General features: G+C 37.8%; 1 long non-coding RNA gene across 1 annotated transcript in view; it reads right to left on the reverse strand.

Moving 5' to 3' along the window:
- LOC118972152 (uncharacterized) overlaps positions 1–24,203 on the reverse strand; it is a 182,812-nt gene that overhangs the window by 59,427 nt on the left and 99,182 nt on the right. Inside the window, exon 2 of the long non-coding RNA XR_012127390.1 lies at positions 9,654–9,762. This is a non-coding gene — a long non-coding RNA (uncharacterized lncRNA). The remainder of the gene's footprint in view (positions 1–9,653; positions 9,763–24,203) is intronic.

Consider the following 24,203-nt stretch of genomic DNA (forward strand, 5'->3'; position numbering starts at 1 on the left):
GTGTTCAGCTTCTAAATATTGTTAATGTCTCTTTTCTTATTTTTTCTGTCCTGTGAGTTTATACCTTCTAGAAAAATCTCTTTGCCTCCACTTTGGGACAGAATCAAGAGAAAACAAATTTAGATGCCAGTGTTCAACTTGCCATGTTATCTGGAAATCTTACCTTGGTTACTTCTTATCATTTTTATCATGAGTACTTTCCTGTCATGCAATATCCTTTGTAAGCTTGATATTTTTTATCCCTTTATTTTAGAAATTGCTTTACCTTTTGTCTAAATTACACATGTAAGATAGGCATCATGAAAATAATTACTACCAAACAGCACTTAAAGAACACCCTTGATCATATCATCTCAATATAAATACTGATAGGTTTTGCTCTGCTCTTTTCTTTTCTAATATATTAACTGTATTGGGAAGTGTTAATGTACAGTATATGTGGGGCAATTTGAATTTCAATTTGTATATCACACTCTTTTTTGACATCAACTTTTTACAGTGTCATTAGTCTTCAGGAGCCAAATTTTTAAAAATGCAAAACAACTTTTAAAGCTGCTAAAATTTATATATAAGAGAAATGGACAAGCATAAAATAGATCTACATTTTTAGATGACTCATTGATATTTAATAACCTGGGATTTTATTTTCAAGTATATTGGAACAATAGATGTTTATTAATTTTAAATGCACACATTCCTACGAAAAATGTTAAAAGAGGAAAAAAAAGAGGCCTGAACATTCCTAAATAGTATATGATAGTACGGTAGTGGCTATTTGCACTTTGGTGTTTTTCATTGTAGATCTCTCAGTATGTGTAGGCAATCATATATTCATTCAAAAAAATGCTTATTCACTTCCTGCCAAGTTCCCAACGTTGCTTTAGGCCTTGGGATAAAAAGACTGAACAAAATTGTCTAATTGTGTATATATATATACATATACACACATATCTATATGCACATACATATGCAGACATGTACATATTCATGAACCTATATATTTGTAAGAATTATGTACACTATGCCTACACATATATTCCATATGCATATATAACCTAGATATGTATGCATAGATATATAAATATGTACAAACATTGTTACATATATAAATAAAAGATGTATACATAAATGCAAGGTTTATTGACCACTGCAGCTCCCTTAAATATCAGTAAATCTGAGTCTTTTCATTTATCTATTAAACAGATTTGTTCTTTGGTAAACTGCTGTTTAATTTCTTTACCCATTTTGCCATTGGTTTAAATGCAACAGAAAAGAAATTATTAAATATTTTCAGTCACAGGAAGCTCACATCTAAGCGCAAGACAAACTCATCTTCAACTACTCTGAAAGTTCAAATTATGACAGAGTAAAGAAAACAGAAGGGTACCCGGATAGTCCTTGATTATGCAGTAAATCTCAAGAAGTTCTAGGCATCCTTCACTATCTTGGGAGCATGACAGTATGAGTCAGACAGTATTCAAACCCCAAACAGGGACTATCTTGTCAAGCTTACTAGGCATCTTCTAAAACTTATGAAGCAGTGCCAGAGAAGAACAAGCCTGAGTATTAGGAAAATATCTAGGCTTCAAGAACCTCAGCATCCTTAGGGAGACTAACTAAAGATTTAAGTTCTCCCTTCCCCTGCCCCCAACCCAGTACCAGAACTGAGATAAGAGCAGAGCTATGCTGACAGGCCTTGGCCTTAGATTTGAGGAATCAGATGCAAACAACTGCCTTTGCTGCCTCAGCGCTGAGAATTCCTTCTGGCTTTTCTTGTATTTTTTAGCTCCTATATGAATGCCTTGATCACGGAGCAGAAGTTCTGGACCCTCTTGGCTTGGCAGGGTGGCCCCCAGTGCCTCTTCATTTGTCCTCCTTGCTCAAGCAGTGGGTTCCAGACTCTTGGGTCTGGTATCTCTCAGCAAGCACGTATGCTGCTGTAAAAAACATCTTGAATTAGCCTGTTTTGTGCACTGTGATGTTGCTAGCACAGGGTACCCAGACTCTAAGATTCCAGGAGACTTTCCCATCTTCTGAGGGGTAGGGACTGGAGATAAATGCCAAAAAGCCCTTTCCTGAGCTCCTAGAGGCTTCCTCTAGTACTGCCCACACTGAGAGGAAGCCAAAGCCCCACCCCAGAACTTCCTGTGCTGCAACTTCCTGGCAGCTGACAGCGCAGTCCTGCCTCATCACTGACCAGCTCCTACACCTGGACCTCACCTTTGTCATACCAGCATCAGGCCTTTGTCCAGAGTTCCTGAAAAAATTCACAGAAGCCAGGGAGGCCCAATCTGGGGCCAGGGCCAGGTAGCCTCTCCATTGAATGGACCTTCCTAAACCGGAAGTCCTCGCAGAAACAAAGCAGTAATGGCATAGGCTGTTTTTAAACTATTTCCTCACGATGGCAGTAGCGCACCAGTTTTGCCAACAAATATAGTCCTCCCGGCCCCACCAGACCTTCTGCACCCGCCCATCCTGTCAGAAAAAACCCTAACTGAGGCAAGGACGCCAGGAAATATGGCTGCTTCTTATCCAGCCCAGTTTGAGAAAACCTGCTCACACTGCTCTACTTTAGCTTTGGTTTTCATCCAAAATCAAATTGATGCCTAAAATTCCCGACCCTCATCAGGCATCTTCTCTTTTCAAGAATTCAATTTCCATTAGGCCTAGTCTTCATAGTTTTACTTTTATTCACTCAGCATTACAACTCCACCATTTTCCCAAGTTACCACATTGTCTACGTCTAAGGGCAAGTCTCAAGGATCCAGGCCTAAACAGAAAAACAAAATGCTGGAAATTCAACCAGGAAGGCACCTCTAGGTACCAATACATGTGTCCTTGCTTGGATGATCTCTAAGGCTCTCAAGAAATTTGCCTACATTTTCTGGATAAAGGCATAGGACTTACATGTTGAATTGTTGGCAGCCATCTGACTGGGGCTCTAAAAGGAGGGCGCATGTAGCTCTCATCACTATATGCCATACAATGCCCCACAGGGCAGAACAAATATATATATACAAAAAATATGTATATATAAATATATATATATGCACACACACATATATCCCAGTCACAGGTTACTCAGTTCTGCCTCATGCCTTGATGTTTGTTCATTTGGAACACACTTCCCACATCATTAAATGGCCTTCAGTTGCTTTCCCATGTCTTTATTGGGGGGTGTAGGTGTATGTGTGTTACTATTTATCCCTTAAGATCAGTCTTAAAGCCATTTCTCATCAGTAACTAAGACGTACTTGCAAAGGATTCAAAAATAACCATGTGCTCATCGAGAGTAAAGCACTGACCTCCTGGCAGCTGACAGCTTGGTATGACCACTGATAACCTCTTGGATTGTGTCTTTCCACTCCTCTCAGTGCAAACGCAGTTCTGTATCTATATTCATACACAAAACTAAATTTATATTAAAATTGGATGTTAGTATATTATGGTTTGCATGAGCAATTTTCACTCCTGATTCCTGGGCATTTTGAGAATATTATATAAAATTTGCAAGCCTTCATTTTAGTAAATGAATCATTATGAAAAATGCTTTTTATTGCCCCACTTATTATATATTTAATATATAGCATATATAACATATGCTACACAAACACACACACACACACACATTTGTTTCTCCTTAATTATAACTTGACTCACATTGGATCTAATTTGGCACAAAATCCTCTTATATAAATTCCATGGCCCTTATCAATATGTATTTTCCCACCTTGAAATTTCTTTACATTTTGTTCTAGAAAGAGGTCTCTCTTCCAAGGAATTAAAAGAGCAACACCTGCTGTTGGTGACCTGTTCACATTTTAAGAAATTATAGAGCCAAAAATAAATGGTACCTCAATAAAAACTAGAATAAGTTTAAATTGTCTTTGCCATACATTCTCATGCCTTTCCTGTGCACATGTATTTTTTAATCTAAAATCCCAGTTCTCTTGTACCTTAAGTGTTCAAATATGCTTTCTTCACTGATTATAGTTTGAGTTCTTTGCAAACAACATTAAATATTCCTTGGAATACTTCCTATTTCTAATGTTACCTTTCATCTTTTTTTATTTCTTAGAATTAAGAATACCTGTTTACAAAAGTACCAGATATATTAGACATGTATAAACTGCAGTGAGCTTGTAAGTAATCCCCACTCAAGCAGACAAGGATTTTCAAAATATGTGTGTCTTGAATTCTCATTTTCTATGATCAGTTAGAGATATAAATATACTAGGTCTCAAATGGCCAACAAATGAAGTTTAAACCAGGAATCCTGAACATATTTGTTCTGCATTAGTTCTTAAATTCGAAATATATTATTGGCTTCTCGAAAAATCTCTTAGAATACAATCTGTCAAGAACAAATGAAAACACTTTATCCCAATCTCTCTTTCTCAAGGGAACCACTATTCACAGCCTGATGAGTATATTGGTTTAAAGATTATAAAAGTGATACACAACTATGCATGAGAGTTAAATAGATTTAGTCTACATCTCATTATTATACTCTCCACATACCCCAGCACAATGCTACACATACACACTAAACATTTCCATTTTTTTCCTTCAAATCCATCCTCACCGCACTGTACATGGAGTTAACTGCCATGAATTTTTGACTCAACAATGGACAGTGTGTACTTGCCAATGGTACTAACTATTCATGAGCAACACTGAGTTTTTTATGGTTAAGTCTCATAGCATTTCTTTATTGTTAATCAAATCAAGAGAATTACATCCATCTGGAAAATAATCAGTAAATTGATCAAATAAAAAGCAGTAAAATGATACTGGAACTCACAGTAACTCAGTAGGTAAACCACTGATGTTTGATCTATTGCATTCTGCTCTTTTATGTTATATTTATAATTGTACACGTGTGGGCACATGTGTGCAGGCTATCAGGGTTTGTTGGTATAGAGCTTGACTTACATGATATCTTTGTTGTTTGAGTTGCTTCCTTTTGTCATGATTTTCTCAGGTCTTACATCACATAAATCACATAAGCCTTTCCACATAACATTAAATATGCTTCAGAAAACTGGATTTTCTGTTAAGCAGAATTTGGAAACATCATCATTCTGTTTGTATAACAAATCTGAGTCCTTTAAATCTTGTCCATAGACCTGTGCAGTTTTAAAAGAAAAATAGATATTTGAACACACTCTTTTCTTAATTGTACATTGGAATGATGTTGGTTTCCTGATTTTTTAAAAACTTTTCAAATGCAAGTTTTTCTTGCTTTCAAAATTTCAAAACTTCAGATAACTATAAAGTTAAAATCTGAAGGCAAGCTATTGGAAACAGGACTCCAGAAAGTTAGTTGTTACATACAACCAACCAGATACTTCTTTATGCCTATTAACTTTTTTGAATCCATGTGTTTATGTGTTCAACTTGAATTAATCATGTATGTATTAAGTAGAGAAAGACAGGCTTTATTTTTCCATTTCATTTTTCTTGTATTAGCTACTTAGAATGGTTTTATCTTTAATTTCCAACACTTTTTCTTCCCTGAATAAAAAGTATGGACATCTCTCCTGATGAGCACTCAGAGAATGGATTTCAATCATTCCAAAGGCTTATGAAGACTATTTGCTACAGCTGAACCCAGAAAATGGACCCTTTGCCCCTCCCACTATCTACTCTTGTGAAGGAAACCTCAGTGATCCTCCTTAGACCCAACTCTCTGCTTCCCTGTGTCAATGGCTGTGTGATCACTTTTGAGAGGCAGAGATTCTAGACAAAGGGTATTCCTATGTGAAAGATAACTGATGCTGACCAATTGACCTCCAAAAAGTTAAGCCAGTTGACAATGCTTCTCACGTAGTAGGAGCTTGTTCAGTTCTACAGATTATTACACAAACTGGGTGATATTAATAGCTTCATTTTCAGGGCTTGCTCAGGGTTATGATGAAGAATGAAGGGTATGACACAACATGTTGAATTGCAATTTACTTTAGGACTGGTAAATTTGAAAATCCCTGCTAAAAGACTTTTGTGTTACGTGGCCTTTTAATGTCTGGGAACTACCTGCTCTTCCCTTTGTGACCTTCCCTACTGGGTGGACTTTTTTTTTTAGCTTTTCATTTTGAAATAGCTTTTGATCTGAGATGGATGTCAATGGTTGAGCTATAGTTAAGGTTGGCAGTAGTTACAATCTCCTGCTACTGGTCATGGTGCCGTGCTTGAATTCCTGGGACTTAGAAAGGTGCTTTAATTTAGGCTTCCATCCACACCCTGGCCAAATGTAGTCTCTTAATGTAAACCAAAATGTGTGAACACAAAATTCTTAATCCTGAGGAATTATAGGGTTAGGATTACCTCTTACGTAACCTACAATTCTGACTTCAGATATAGGGTCCTCTCTTCACACATCTAGTTTCCCCAATCTAGCATACGGTCAAATGGCATGCTTTCTCATATGTCTCCAAATCTTCCTTGGCTGCCCTTTATGAAGGAGGCCCAGCCAGGGCCAGGGTCCAGTCAACCTGATGAAAGGTCAAACTTTTCTCAATTTCTAGGCCTCACAAGAGTTCGAACTTTGGTTATTGTCAAGCTACTCCCTCTTGGTGGCAGTACTGTTCAGGGAGAGCCAATTAAACCAGTCCCCTAAGTCCTCTACTCCCACCCATTCAATATGGAAAAAAGCCACCAAGAGACAAAGGAGTCAGGAAACAATGTTGCCTTGTTATTTGTCCTGTTTAGGGAAAATGTGCTCAAACAGATGTACTTTTGCTTCTAGTTTCCCTCCAAAACCAAACTGGAGCCTAAAGCACCTACCCTCATCAGCCATTTTCTTTTCAAGAATTCCCCTTCCACTCTTTGCAGGTCTGCTCTTCTTCATTTGGCCTTGATCCCCACCATTTTCCCATGTTATCTGCGTCAGTGGGAAATTCTTAGGGATCTAGGGCTGAGAGAATGATGAAAATAATGGCAATAATGGCCTGGAGAAGAGCAAATCTAGGCACGAGGCCACCTGCTACTTGACTCATCTCACTGCCAGGTTCCCTGGGAGTGCTCTGTTTTCTGAGTGGGCTCTAGGCCTTGTGTGTTGATCAGAACACACATTTGCCTGGAACCCTTAAAGGAGGGTCCAGATATATCTCAAGTCTGAATTCTATACAATGTACACTTGGAGTGACACATATACTCAAACATATATAAATTCCAGAAGGGCCACGATTTTGTCTCAGGGTTGCATCACTTAACAACGGAACACGACCATGTTCCCATGCATGTGATTATATGACCTTCCATGGCTTCCTATGATTTTCTTATATATGTGCATGCCACTACCTAAGTCTTAGAGATCAGTCTTACAGTGTTTTCTCATAAGTAAATAACACATGGTGCTTGCAAAGGATTCAGAAAATAACCATGTGCTGATCAAGAGGAAAAGTGCAGTCATAAAATCTTTTATTAAGCACTGATAACCTTTTGCACATTTATTTCCATTCTTTCCACACACCCACATAGTTCTACATTTACAGTAAGAAACTATGATAAACTTATATTTAAATTGGATTTATTTTATGCATCATGTTTTAGATTCAAAGTTTCCACTTCTGATTCTTGAGTAGTTTGAGATTATCATAAAATATTTGCAAGACCTGGATTTCAGACAATCAAACATTTGTTCAGAACTACCTGCCTGACCAATTAATTACAGAATATTAATTAGTTTATCACTTAATCTCTTTAAAAATTCATACACAGGACATAAAATACCTATGCCACCATTCAGTAATCATGATTGCGAGACTTGCCTTACCTTATTATTATGATTATATATGCATATACTTTAAAACTAATATTGGAACAGACACTAAATACTCATGCCCAAGAATATCAGGGTTTCATATTTTATACTTCGCAAAACTTATACCAAATTTTTATCTTAAAATTTTCTTTAAAAACAGTAAAGAAAGAAAACAGAATTCAATATATAAATTCAAATAAATGAAGGCTGAAATTGGTATCTCTCAAATTCAGGCACCCAGATGTGTATCCTAAGAAAACTCTTAGGTGGACGCGTTCTTACCCTTTACATGCAGCTATATTTCATTAACGTCTCCTTTTATGTGAATGTAAATATGGATATAAATATGCCAACACTGAGAATTTCAAGATGAAAAGCATACTCACTGTGACACTGAGCATTATTGTAAATATGTAGCTTCTAAATACGTCTACACATATATAATATATGTATTATGTATATATATGTTTACACACACAGGTCTGCTGCTCTTTAAACACAACTGGATACATTGGGTATAGTTTTGCACAGTCTTCAGTACTACCTTATACCGTATTCATGCTTGCATATCAATATGTATTTTTGAGTGCTTGAAAATATTTTCACATTTTACTCTAGAAGAACTTTCTATTCCAAGAAATTACAAAAGTTTTATCTGCTGCTCGCAATCCATTCAAATTTTGAGAAATTATAAAGTAGAAAACAAATGTTACTTCGGTCAGAAGAAATAAACACATAAAAATGTCTTTGCTATGCATTCCTCTCTCTTCACTTTGCACATACATACTTTTAAAAAACAATGTTCAAAGTCCCTCCTACTTTGAGCATTAAAACAAGTTTTCCTACCTTGTAGCTTGAATGCTTTTTAAAAACATCATTAGATATTCTTTGGAATTCTGACATGTTTTAAAATTTTGCCACCTGTTTTTGCATTTCTAGAAATAATCATGCTTCTTTACAATGTACCTGCTACAACAGCCATGTGTGAAGAAGAGAAGCGAGGTCACAGGTAATGCCACCTCCAGCAGACAAGGACTTTTAAAATGTGGGATCATCTTCAATCCTCTTCATTTGTTTTTGGTTCCCATCTGTTTGTGCAAGATCTGTTATCTGTACAAGTGCTAACTCCTTCTGCGCTTGGCTGGGTGGTTCCACTTCTCTTCAGGCTCTCCCAGCTCCAATCTGGTTGCACCTGAGACCTCCAGCATGCACACTAGGTCCTGCTATAAGCCACCAGCAATTGTCCTGCCCTCTGCCATGCGACTCTGCTACCAAAAAGGGGCCCAGATCCCAGAGCGTGGGAACACCACGTGCTCTGAGGGGCTGGGAGAAAGACAAATTCCCACAAACCCAGTACCTTGTTAGAGGCTTCCTCTGGTCCCGCCCACAGTGGGAGAATACCAAGATCCCACCCCACGACTTCCTGTGCCCCGACTTCCTGGCAGCTGCTGGTGGTCTAGCCTACCCCCGGACTAGCTGCTACACCTGGACCCCACCTTTGTTCCGAGCTCCAGGTGGGCTTCAGAGCGCCGGCTTGGGGCCCGGCCCAACAGCTTTCCCACAGAATGGATCTCTTCAAACTAAAAGTCATTCCTGAGAGGAAGCCTTGAGGGTTATTTCTAGCAATTTCCTCTTGATGGCAGTGTTGCTGCAGAAATTCTATCTAACACTGCCCCTTTGTCCTCTTCTCCCGCCCATCCAATGTGAAAAAAATTTGACCAAGAGAAAGGTGGCAGGAAATATGGCTGCCTTGTTTCTTGCCCAGTTTGAAGAATCTTGTTCACACTACTGTGATTTTGTTTTTGGTTTCCATCTGCAGTCAAACTGGGGCCTAAACCTACACTCTCATCAGGCAGCTTTTAGTTCCAAGAATTCAATATCCACTTACCTAGTCTTTGCAGTTCTACTTTTTCTTCACTCAGCATTGTATCTCCAGTGTTTTCTTTTGCTACCAAATTCTCTTGGGATATCAGGGGGCAAACCTGAGAGATCCAGGTCTAAGGGAGAAAAGAAAATGGTTGCACCTAAGGGCTTGGAGAAGAGCAAGTCTCAGCACTAGGTGATTCCTTACTTGGCTCAGTTCCCAGGTTCCCTGGGAGTCCTCCCCCAATTTATGGCCCGGGCACTAGGCCTTGGTATATTTAGAGAGGAGCAAGTATTTGTCTAGAACCCTAAAATAAGTGTCTAAACCAAGCTCAAGAACTTCATGATATACAGTGCCCACTTGGAACGATACACGTACTCCAATATGTATAAATTCAGCCAAAGGGGACATGGTTTAGCGTCATGATCTCATCATTTAACAATGAAACACAGGCATGTTCCTATGTCATTGTATGACCTTCAATGGCTTCCTATTACTTTACTGTTACCTATTATTTTACTATTACTTTACTTTTACATGCATGTCATGCTTACGTCTTAGGGATCAGTCATATAGCATTTTTTCATAAGGAACTAAGACATAGTGCTTGCAAAAGATTCAGAAAATAACCCTGTGCTGATCAAAAGTAAAGCACTGTTGCAAACAGCACCTGTTAATACTAATTATAAACATTTGAAATTTTGTTTCAACATACATATACAAACTCAGTTTCCATATACTCATGCATTTATTTCAATATACACATGCAAACATGCGTATTTAGCTATATATATGTGCTTATATGTTATATATAATTTTATCTATACTACATGCAACATTATATATAATATATAAATATATAATAAACATATATCACATATATTAAATGAATATTGAATCACAACTGCGCACACATAATGCCTGAGAAAATGTAGGTTATTTTTCCCTTTCTCAAAAATTTAACCTACATTTTTATCTAAAACTTAATCTTAACATTTTATTATTAAAAAATATAACAGATCATATTATAAATAAACTTAGTGTGTACACCATTTTAACATTTTGATCCAAGTGTTTATTCTACCAAAGCTTCAAGGTGAAAGTATGTACATTTTTTATAGTCATCAATAATCTGTAATTAAGGTTTCCTTTTATATTTATTTACTACAAATTAAATTTTGCAGATTTTTCATAATAATGACAAATTGTCCAGAAACAGAAATTAAAATATGGCCCAAACCATGACACATGAGTAAATCTTATTTTAATGTGAACTTATTTGTTGTATATGAAGGTAAATATTAGTTTGTATACGTATACATATGTATATATACATTCGTACACACACACATACACATATATGCACACACACACATAGATGGACACAGAAGGTGAAGTTTGGGTGATGCTGAACTGCATTCATGTTATAATAATCCCTATGATTAAAACATATACTTTTTACACATGTGTTCATATATAGATGGATATATACACATGTAGTAATATGTTTGTTTCTCTTTAAATATAACTGAATGCATACTGAAGGTCGTTTTAAACAAAATCTTCATCATTATTGTAAACAATTTCCATATTCTCATATACATACATAAATATATATTTGGAGAACCTGGAATTTCTTTATTCTCCTGTAGGAAGAGCCTTATTATCCAAGAGATTTACAAAAGAACTATCTGCTGCAGGCACACTGTTCAAATTTCAAAAAATCAAAAGGCCAAAAATAATAGTAATTCAATCCCAACAAGAATAAATAATTTTAAAGTGCCATTCATTCTCACTTCTTACTCACACAATATACTAATAACTTTTAAATAAAATTCAGATTCCTTCATACCTCCAGTGATCAAGTCTATTTTCTGCATTTATTGTAGGCAGAGTACTTTCCAAACTTCATTAGTCTTTGAAATATTGGTTATTTTTTAAAGAGTAGCCTCTTACAAAACAAATCTACCATTCACAACAACATGGATGGAGCTAGAGGGTATTATGCTCAGTGAAATAAGCCAAGCGAAGAAAAACAAATACCAAATGATTTCACTCATCTGTGGAGTATAAGAGCAAAAGAAAAACTGAAGGAACAAAACAGCAGCAGAATCACAGAACCCAAGAATGGACTAACAGTTACCAAAGGGAAAGAGACTGGGGAGAATGGGAGGGTAGGGAGGGATAAGGGTGGGGAAGAAGAAAGGAGGTATTATGATTAGCATGTATAATGTGGGGGGTGGGGGAAAGGGGAGGGCTTTGCAATACAGAGAAGACAAGTAGTGATTCTATAACATCTTACTATGCTGATGGACAGTGACTGTAATGGGGTTTGTTGGGGGGACTTGGGGTAGGGGAGAGCCTAGTAAACATAATGTTCTTCAAAAAAATAAAAATTAATTATTAAAAAAAAAGAGTAGCCTCTTACATTTGGAATTTCTCAAAACTAGACATGCTTCTTAACAATAAGTCCAGGTACAGCAGCCATTTATAAAGAAGTGCAGGGAAGTCACAGGTAATGCCTCCTCAGACAGACAAGGGCTTGTAACATATGGTTGTAACTTCAACCCTCCTGTTGTACACACTCAGAGACACAGATTCCTTAGGTCTCATATGGTCAACACAGCAGTTGTCACCAATAATTTTTTCTGCACATATTTGTTCTGGATTTGCTATTGAATTACAATATAATATAAACATTGTGATGCACCTGGCAGAACACACAACTCTCTGAAAGACATATGGAAACACTTTATCCCAAATCAACCTATCCTGAGGGAACTAATATGGAGAGCTTAATGGGTACATGTGTTCAAATGTTTTAAACAAGATGTACAACGATTCATGAGAGCTGATGTTACTTAACTAAATAAATATAGCCTACTGCTCATCAATAACTCCTGTATTTGCTCACAAGGTGCTTAAAACACACAAACATCCTCCCACAGATGAACACATCATTATTTATTTTCTTCAATTATATCCTGGTTATATGGTGGAATTTTGTGTCATTGTTTCTTCACTCAGCATTGAATAATGGATATTCAAAAATTTCCTTTGTTGTTGATCAAATTATAATGATAATATATGCATCTGGCAAACAAATGATAAATTGAGCAATTATAAAACAGGAAAAGGAGGATATTCTAAATGACATAAACTCAATTGACATTTCAGTCGATTGCACTGTGCCCTTTCTTCTACATGCACTGTATGTGTGCATTTCTGTGCTTATGCACAGGGCATTTTTGCTATAAATTTCAACTGACATGATGTGTGGGATTTTATTGTGGTTTCAAAATTTTCCTTTTTCCACACTTTTCTCAGGGCTTTTATAGCAAGGCCACTTCAAATGTATTAAATATACCTAAGAAGACTAGATTTTAAGTTAAGTAATAACTTGTCAGAAGTTTTTGTTTCCATGACCATTAAAGATAGGACATTAGGACATTTAATCTTTCCAGCATATACATAGAACTGTGTCATCTATTTTTATAGAAAAATAGCATCTTACAATAAATGATCCTTTATAACTTGTGAAGTTTCATTAAATTTATATTGGGACCATTTTTTTCTTGTTCTCTGTGAATTTCAAAAGTAACACTTGTTTTTGTTCAAAATTTCAATCCTTAATACAGGCATAATTAAAACATCTAAGGTCTCCCTTGTGTTCTTTCCCCCACACCTTTATTAAGATGTAATCCACCTTGTATCCTTGAGAGGTAGATCTTACTAGAACGTTGCTTAAAAGCCTTCCAGATACTTTGCTTTAAACATATTCACTCTTCAGAGTCCAAAGGTGTTTGTGGTTGTAGGTAATCATAAAGGAGAGCAGTCTTTCATTTTCTGTTTCTTAACAGACTGAGAGGGTTTGTTCTCAAAGCTCCAATAATTTCATTTTCCTCTAAATGTTTGAAATGGGATTCGAATTTATCCTTTAGGAAATCATAAGGAGATTCTTTTATGTGTTTGTAGGAGTATATGTTTATGCAATTCAAAACTTTAGATGTGCATAGAAGCATGAAAATGTGATCCTATACCTAGGAGAAAAATAAGTCAATAGAACCTGGTCCAGATATACCTGAATAAGCTGAATGAACAAACAATGTTTACAAAAAAGCTGTTATAAATAAATTCAAGGATTTAAAGGAAAATCTGAACATAATAAGGGAACAAAACAGATAATTAATTAAACAAATAGGAACTAAAAGTCAGAACCAAATGGACATTCTAAAACTAAAAAATTATATGAAATGAAAATTTCACTGGATACTGAACAGCATAGTTAACACTGCAGAAAAAATAGTGAATATGACACATAAAAATAATCATTCAATCTTAAGCACAAAGATAAATAAGACTAAAAATATGCAAAGTTTGGGATAATATCAAACTTAAATTCATGTACTTTGAATTCATCAAGAAAATGAGAGAAACTGCAGGAGTGAAGGAAAGAAAAACATTTTCAGATACAAAAGTAAGTAATTCATCAGATTCAATAAAAATGATAGATGTTCTAATTGAGGTAGATCAAATAACCCAAATAACACACAGAAAACCTAAATATGTAAAGTCATAATCAAATTTCTGAGTACCACTGATGAAGAGAAAATCTTAGGAGGCTGAACAAAAAGACTGACTACATAGAGAAGATAAGCTGTAAGATGACAGACGACATCTCATTAAATTTAATGCAAAGTATTAAAGGAATACTATCTATAAATTGCTTTTAGAAAAATCTTTCAATCTATAATTTTGTATTCAGAAAAATAGCCTTCAAAATTAAGACAAAATAAAGGCATTTTCAGGCAAACAAAAGTCAATAGGATTCATGACCAGCAGGCTTGCTCTAGAATAAATGTTAAAGAAGTTCTTCAAGTTGAAGTTCGATGATGATTATTAATGGAAACTCCAGATTATAAGGAGAGGTAGAGATTTCTGGAAATAGTAAATATATGGATAAATATAAAACAGGCTTTACAGTTTCTTAATTTCTTTAAAGCAAATTGACTATGTAACATAAAATAATAATATATTGTGGTATTTAAAACATGTAGCAGCAAAATATCTATAAATAAAACCAGGAGATTTGAGTATGGAAGTATCCTCTTGTAACTTTATTGCATTATTTTATACCTAAACCAGTATAATATTGTTTGAAAGTAAAATACAAGTTTGATATTTTAAACTCTAGCATTTGCCACAAATAATGGCATATCTAATAAGTCAAGAGAGGGAATAAAATGGTATGTTAAAAAGCACCCAAATTATTCAAAAGATGATATGGTGATATAAAAGGACCAAAAAGGAAGAAAGACCAGATGGAATTAATAGAAAATGTAGCAAAATGGTAGACACAAATCCAACCATATAAATATTAAATATAAATGGACTAAACTCCAATTAAAAGGTAAAAATTACCAGTATGGTTAAGTAAGGAACAGGCATTCATATGATTTTTAATGTATTAAATTGGAAGAACATAGATGAACTAAAATTAAACAGGTGGACAAGTTATATCATACAAACACTAATGAAAAGAAAGCTAAAGAAGCTACTCAAATGTTATGAAAGTAGATTTCAGGACAAAACATATCATCAAAGAGGAAGAGGGATATTTCATAATGATGAAAATTTAATTCATCAGGGAACTAGAACACTGTTAAACACATGTGACTGAAACTGAATTCCAAAAATTATTAAGCAAATGTTTACAGAACTAAAGAAACAAATATGCAAGTCGCCAATTATAGTTAGCAATTTCATACTCTCTTAGTAATTATAAGAGCAAGGAGACAGAAAGCCAGTAAGAATAGAGGAGACTTGAATAATAGTATCAACCAAATCAATATAATTGACTTACAAAAACACTCCACAAAACATTAGGAAAAATATATGTTCTCTTTAAATGCACGTGGAACAATCACCAATAAAAACCATATGCTTGAGAATAAAAATAACTCTCAATAAATTTTGAAACTATTGAAGTAATTCAGAATGTTTTCTGACCACAACAAAAATAAAATGGAAATAAAAAGAAAAAAAACAGCTATCTGGAAAATGTCCAAATAGGTTGGAATTATGAGACACACTTCTAAGTAATTCATGGGTAAAAAAAAAAAAAAGGAAATACAAGGATACTATCAACAAAACAAAAAGGCAACTTACAGTATAGGAGAATATATTCATAAATGATATGTCTGATCATTTAACATCCAAAATATATACCAAATTCATATAACTCAACATAGAAAAATAAAAAACCACCCAATTAAAAAATGAGCAGAGGACCTGAATAGACATTTTCCAAAGAAGGCATACAAATGGCTAACAGACATATGAAAAAGATGCTTCACATCATTAATCACCAGGGAAATGCAAATCAAAAGCACAACAAGATATCACCTCACACCAGTCAGAATGGCCACTATCCAAAAGACAAGAAACAGCAAGTGTCGGTGAGGATGTGGAGAAAAGGGAACCCTCCTTCACTGTTGGTGGGAATGCAAATTGGTGCAGTATTGATGTTGCTCAAAAAACTTAAAATAGAAAAACCATACAACCCAGTAATTCCACTTCTAAGAATTTACCCAAAGAAAAAACAAAATCCCTGATATGAAAAGATATATGCACCCCTATATTTATCTCCGCATTGTTTACAATAGCCAAGAAAAGGAAGCAACTGAAGTGTCTTTCAATAGATGAATGGATAAAGAAGAGGTGGTACATATACATAATGGAATATTACTCAGTCTTAAAAAGAAAGAAATTTAGCCATTTGCCACAACATGGATGGACCTAGAGGGTATTATGCTAAGTGAAATAAGCCAGGCAAAGAAAGATAAATAGCATATGATTTTAGTTATATGTGGAACCTAAAAGCAAGACAAAATGAACAAAACAGCAGTAGGACGGAGGGAGCCAAGATGGCGGCGTGAGTAGAGCAGTGGAAATCTCCTCCCAAAAACACATAGAGCTATGAAAATATAACAAAGAAAAATCTTCCTAAAATAGAGACCACAGGACACGGGACAACATCCAGACCACATCCACACCTGCAAGAACCCAGTGCCTTGTGAAGGGGGTAAGATACAAGCCCCAGCCCGGCGGGACCCGAGCGCCCCTCCCCCCGGCTCCCGGCGGGTGGAGAGAAACTGGAGCAGTTTTTTTTTTTTGGAGAGCGCTTTTTGGAAGCCTTAGAGGGACGGGCCCCCGTTGCTGGGGAGGCAGGGTGGCGGGACCGGTGAGGAGGTGCCTGGGAACGGCGCCGGAGGACAAAGAATATCCCGCGTTTCTCCCTGCGAGACCTGGGGGCGGGTGCCTGAGACCAGTGCCTGAGGACGGAGGAGGTCGCGCGTTTTTCCCCTTTTTTTTTTTTTCTCTCTTTTTGGCAAGCGCTTTTTGGAAGCCTTGAAGGGACGGGGACCCCAGTGCTAGGGAGGCACGGTGGCGGGACTGGTGATCGGGTGGCTGGGACCGGCGCCTGAGGACAAAGAATATCCCCCATTTTTCCCTGCGGGACCGGTGGGCGGGTGCCTGAGACCGGCACTTGAGGACAGAGGAAATCGCGCGTTTTTCCCCTTTTTTTTTTCTCTTTTCTGCGAGTGCTTTTTGGAAGCCTAAAAGGGACAGGGACCCCGGTGCTAGGGAGGCAGGGCGGCGGGACTGGTGAGCGGGTGCCTGGGACCGGCACCTGAGGACAAAGAATATCCCGCATTTTTCCCTGTGGGACCGGTGGGTGGGTGCCTGAGACCAGCACCTGAGGACGGAAGAAATCGCGCGTTTTTCCCCTTTTTTTTTCTCTCTTTTTGCCAAGTGCTTTTTGGAAGCCTTGAAGGGACAGGGACCCCGGTGATAGGGAGGCAGGGCGGCAGGACTGGTGAGCGGGTGCGTGGGACCAGTGCCTGAGGACCAAGAATATTGAGCGTTCCTTCCCTGCGGGACCGGTGGGTGGGTGCTTTTTGGAAGCCTTGAAAGGACAGGGACCCTGGTGCTAGGGAGACAGGGCAGCAGGACCAGTGCGCGGGTGCCTGGGACCGGCACCTGAGGAAAAAAAAAAAAAAAATCGCGTGTTTTTTCTTTTTTTTTTCCTTTCTGTTCCCTCTCTCATTGTTGCTGTTGTTGTTTTGGTTTGGAGAGTGCTTTTTGGAAATCTTAAAGGGGCAGGACAGGTCACTTAGACCAGAAGCAGGGAATCTGGGGATCTCTGGGCACTCTAACCCCCTGGGCAGCAGGGAGCACAGAGGCCCCTTACGGAGATAAATAGTCTCCTGGCTGCTCCCCCTCTAACGGGGCTCCACCATTTTGGAGGAACAGCCCCAGCCAGGCCAAGCCCACAGCAACAGTGGAGATAAACCCCAAAGCAACTGGGCAGGAAGCAGAAGCCCTGTCTGCGCACAGCTGCCCAGCACAAGCCACTAGAGGTCGCTATTCTCCCAGGAAAAGGCTACAAACCAACAAGAAGGGAAGCTCTTCCAGCGGTCACTTGTACCAGCTCTGCAGACTATCTCTATCACCATGAAAAGGCAAAACTACAGGCAGACAAAGATCACAGAGACAACACCTGAGAAGGAGACAGACCTAACTAGTCCTCCTGAAAAAGAATTCAAAATAAAAATCATGAACATGCTGACAGAGATGCAGAAAAAAATGCAAGAGCAATGGGATGAGATGCAGAGAAAAATGCAAGAGCAGTGGGATGAGATGCAGAGAAAAATGCAAGAGCAGTGGGATGAAGTCCGGAAGGAGATCACAGATGTCAGGAAAGAGATCACAGAAGTGAAACAATCCCTGGAAGGATTTATAAGCAGAATGGATAAGATGCAAGAGGCCATTGAAGGAATAGAAGCCAGAGAACAGGAACGTATAGAAGCTGACATAGAGAGAGATAAAAGGATCTCCAGGAATGAAACAACACTAAGAGAAATATGTGACCAATACAAAAGGAAAAACATTCGTATTATAGGGATACCAGAAGAGGAAGAAAGAGGAAAAGGGATAGAAAGTGTCTTTGAAGAAATAATTGCTGAAAACTTCCCCAAACTGGGGGAGGAAATAATCGAACAGACCATGGAATTATACAGAACCCCCAACAGAAAGGATCCAAGGAGGACAACACCAAGACACATAATAATTAAAATGGCAAGAATCAAGGACAAGGAAAGAGTTTTAAAGGCAGCTAGAGAGAAAAAGGTCACCTATAAAGGAAAACCAATCAGGCTAACATCAGACTTCTCAACAGAAACCCTACAGGCCAGAAGAGAATGGCATGATATACTTAATGCAATGAAACAGAAGGGCCTTGAACCAAGGATACTGTATCCAGCACGACTATCATTTAAATATGATGGTGGGATCAAACAATTCCCAGATAAGCAAAAGCTGAGGGAATTTGCTTCCCACAAACCACCTCTACAGGGCATCCTACAGGGACTGCTCTAGATGGGAGCACCCCTAAAAAGAGCACAGAACAAAACACACAACATATGAAGAAGGGAGGAGGAGGAATAAGAAGGGAGAGAAGAAAAGACTCTCCAGACAGTGTATACAACAGCTCAATAAGCGAGCTAAGTTAGGCAGTAAGATACTAAAGAAGCTAACCTTGAACCTTTGGTAACCACGAATCTAAAGCCTGCAATGGCAATAAGTACATATCTTTCAATAGTCACCCTAAATGTAAATGGACTTAATGCACCAATCAAAAGACATAGAGTAATAGAATGGATAAAAAAGCAAGACCCATCTATATGCTGCTTACAAGAAACTCACCTTAAACCCAAAGATAAGCATAGACTAAAAGTCAAGGGATGGAAAAACATATTTCAGGCAAACAACAGTGAGAAGAAAGCAGGGGTTGCAGTACTAATATCAGACAAAATAGACTTCAAAACAAAGAAAGTAACAAGAGATAAAGAAGGCCACTACATAATGATAAAGGGCTTAGTCCAACAAGAGGATATAACCATTCTAAATATATATGCACCCAATACAGGAGCACCAGCATATGTGAAGCAAATACTAACAGAACTAAAGAGGGAAATAGACTGCAATGCATTCATTGTAGGAGACTTCAACACACCACTCACCCCAAAGGATAGATCCACCGGGCAGAAAATAAGTAAAGACACACAGGCACTGAACAACACACTAGAACAGATGGACCTAATAGACATCTATAGAACTTTACATCCAAAAGCAACAGGATATACATTCTTCTCAAGTGCACATGGAACATTCTCCAGAATAGACCACATACTAGCTCACAAAAAGAGCCTCAGTAAATTCCACAATATTGAAATTCTACCAACCAATTTTTCAGACCACAAAGGTATGAAAGTAGAAATAAATTCTACAAAGAAAACAAAAAGGCTCACAAACACATGGAGGCTTAACAACATGCTACTAAATAATCAATGGATCAATGAACAAATCAAAATAGAGATCAAGGAATATATAGAAACAAATGACAACAACAACACTAAGCCCCAACTTCTGTGGGATGCAGCGAAAGCAGTCTTAAGAGGAAAGTATATAGCAATCCAGGCACACTTGAAGAAGGAAGAACAATCCCAAATGAATAGTCTAACATCACAATTATTAAAACTGGAAAAAGAAGAACAAATGAGGCCTAAAGTCAGCAGAAGGAGGGACATAATAAAGATCAGAGAAGAAATAAACAAAATTGAGAAGAATAAAACAATAGCAAAAATCAACGAAACCAAGAGCTGGTTCTTTGAGAAAATAAACAAAATAGATAAGCCTCTAGCCCAACTTATTAAGAGAAAAAGAGAGTCAACACAAATCAACATAATCAGAAATGAGAATGGAAAAATCACGACAGACTCCACAGAAATACAAAGAATTATTAAAGACTACTATGAAAACCTATATGCCAACAAGCTGGAAAACCTAGAAGAAATGGACAACTTCCTAGAAAAATACAACCTCCCAAGACTGACCAAGGAAGAAACACAAAAGTTAAACAAACCAATTACAAGCAAAGAAATTGAAACAGTAATCAAAAAACTACCCAAGAACAAAACCCCGGGGCCGGACGGATTTACCTCGGAATTTTATCAGACACACAGAGAAGACATAATACCCATTCTCCTTAAAGTGTTCCACAAAATAGAAGAAGAGGGAATACTCCCAAACTCATTCTATGAAGCCAACATCACCCTAATACCAAAACCAGGCAAAGACCCCACCAAAAAAGAAAATTACAGACCAATATCCCTGATGAACGTAGATGCAAAAATACTCAATAAAATATTAGCAAACAGAATTCAACAGTATATCAAAAGGATCATACACCATGACCAAGTGGGGTTCATCCCAGGGATGCAAGGATGGTACAACATTCGAAAATCCATCAACATCATCCACCACATCAACAAAAAGAAAGACAAAAACCACATGATCATCTCCATAGATGCTGAAAAAGCATTTGACAAAATTCAACATCCATTCATGATAAAAACTCTCAGCAAAATGGGAATAGAGGGCAAGTACCTCAACATAATAAAGGCCATATATGATAAACCCACAGCCAGCATTATACTGAACAGCGAGAAGCTGAAAGCATTTCCACTGAGATCGGGAACCAGACAGGGATGCCCACTCTCCCCACTGTTATTTAACATAGTACTGGAGGTCCTAGCCACGGCAATCAGACAAAACAAAGAAATACAAGGAATCCAGATTGGTAAAGAAGAAGTTAAACTGTCACTATTTGCAGATGATATGATACTGTACATAAAAAACCCTAAAGACTCCACTCCAAAACTACTAGAACTGATATCGGAATACAGCAAAGTTGCAGGATACAAAATCAACACACAGAAATCTGTAGCTTTCCTATACACTAACAACGAATCAATAGAAAGAGAAATCAGGAAAACAATTCCATTCACCATTGCATCAAAAAGAATAAAATACCTAGGAATAAACCTAACCAAGGAAGTGAAAGACTTATACTCTGAAAACTACAAGTCACTCTTAAGAGAAATTAAAGGGGACACTAATAAATGGAAACTCATCCCATGCTCATGGCTAGGAAGAATTAATATCGTCAAAATGGCCATCCTGCCGAAAGCAATATACAAATTTGATGCAATCCCTCTCAAATTACCAGCAACATTCTTCAATGAATTGGAACAAATAATTCAAAAATTCATATGGAAACACCAAAGACCCCGAATAGCCAAAGCAATCCTGAAAAAGAAGAATAAAGTAGGGGGGATCTCACTCCCCAACTTCAAGCTCTACTACAAAGCCATAGTAATCAAGACAATTTGGTACTGGCACAAGAACAGAGCCACAGACCAGTGGAACAGATTAGAGACCCCAGAAATTAACCCAAACATATATGGTCAATTAATATTTGATAAAGGAGCCATGGACATACAATGGCAAAATGACAGTCTCTTCAACAGATGGTGCTGGCAAAACTGGACAGCTACATGTAGGAGAATGAAACTGGACCATTGTCTAACCCCATATACAAAGGTAAACTCAAAATGGATCAAAGACCTGAATGTAAGTCACGAAACCATTAAACTCTTGGAAAAAAACATAGGCAAAAACCTCTTAGACATAAACATGAGTGATCTCTTCTTGAACATATCTCCCCGGGCAAGGAAAACAACAGCAAAAATGAGCAAGTGGGACTACATTAAGCTGAAAAGCTTCTGTACAGCGAAAGACACCATCAATAGAACAAAAAGGAACCCTACAGTATGGGAGAATATATTTGAAAATGACAGATCTGATAAAGGCTTGACGTCCAGAATATATAAAGAGCTCACACGCCTCAACAAACAAAAAACAAATAACCCAATTAAAAAATGGGCAGAGGAACTGAACAGAAAGTTCTCCAAAAAAGAAATACAGATGGCCAAGAGACACATGAAAAGATGCTCCACATCGCTAATTATCAGAGAAATGCAAATTAAAACTACAATGAGGTATCACCTCACACCAGTAAGGATAGCTGCCATCCAAAAGACAAACAACAACAAATGTTGGCGAGGCTGTGGAGAAAGGGGAACCCTCCTACACTGCTGGTGGGAATGTAAATTAGTTCAACCATTGTGGAAAGCAGTATGGAGGTGCATCAAAATGCTCAAAACAGACCTACCATTTGACCCAGGAATTCCACTCCTAGGAATTTACCCTAAGAACGCAGCAATCAAGTTTGAGAAAGACAGATGCACTCCTATGTTTATCGCAGCACTATTTACAATAGCCAAGAATTGGAAGCAACCTAAATGTCCATCTGTAGATGAATGGATAAAGAAGATGTGGTACATATACACAATGGAATACTACTCAGCCATAAGAAGTGGAAAAATCCAACCATTTGCAGCAACATGGATGGAGCTGGAGAGTATTATGCTCAGTGAAATAAGCCAAGCGGAGAAAGAGAAATACCAAATGATTTCACTCATCTGAGGAGTATAGGAACAAAGGAAAAACTGAAGGAACAAAACAGCAGCAGAATTACAGAACCCAAAAATGGACTAACAGGTACCAAAGGGAAAGGAACTGGGGAGGATGGGTGGGCAGGGAGGGATAAGGGGGGGGAAGAAGAAGGGGGGTATTCAGATTAGCATGTATGGGGGGGAGGGAGAAAGGGGAGGGTGGGCTGCACAACACAGAGAGGACAAGTAGTGACTCTACAACATTTTGCTAAGCTGATGGACAGTAACCGTAATGTGGTTGTTAGGGGGGACCTGATATAGGGGAGAGCATAGTAAACATAGTATTCTTCAGGTAAGTGTAGATTAAAAATTTAAAAAAAAAAAAAAAAAAAGAAAGAAAGAAAGAAAAGGGGGATTACTCCTTAACAGGATAAAACTATTGGTAAATCAAAGATCAACGCATGCTTTAAATATCCTTAATGTTGATCACTTAAAGGGTGTCAGATGATCAGCTATGGAGGTACTCTTTTCTGATAATATTCCTTTCTCTTAATTAAAAAAAAAAAAAAAAAAGCAGTTACTGTGTGCTGACCTCCAATGAGTTCTGCACAGTGGTATAGAGGGCATGTCAAAGTGTGGGCAAAGGGTCTGTTTGTCTCTACGCAGAAGATCAAGGCCTAGCTTGGATACCCAGAAAATGAACTAAGATACGATATGAGGAGGAGCTTCCGGCATCAGCACTCTCTGGAGGACTCGTGCCGGGGGATGATCATCAAAAAGCCTCCACAGGGATCCGGACGATGCTGCGGTTGTGGCTGCATCCAGCCCACCGTCTCCTGGACTTGCCATAAGAAGGAGGAGGGAGATGTCTAGGCTGGCATGTGCATACAGTGAGACAACGAATTTGACTGGATCTGTACTGTTGGAACTCAACCAGGAGTTGGGAGGGGTGCAAGTTGTAGCACCCCAAAATCTCATGACTATAGACTATCTATGGTTAAAAGAACATATGGGATGTGAACAGATCCCAGAAATGGGCTGCTTTAATTTGTCTGATGGTTCAAGTACAGTTGGAAAATATCCATCATATCATAGATAAATTTTCACAAATGCCTAGGGTGCCTAAATGGTTTTCTTGGCTTCACTGGAGATG

Source organism: Manis javanica, chromosome X, assembly GCF_040802235.1.
Source record: "Manis javanica isolate MJ-LG chromosome X, MJ_LKY, whole genome shotgun sequence".
NCBI lineage: Eukaryota > Metazoa > Chordata > Mammalia > Pholidota > Manidae > Manis > Manis javanica.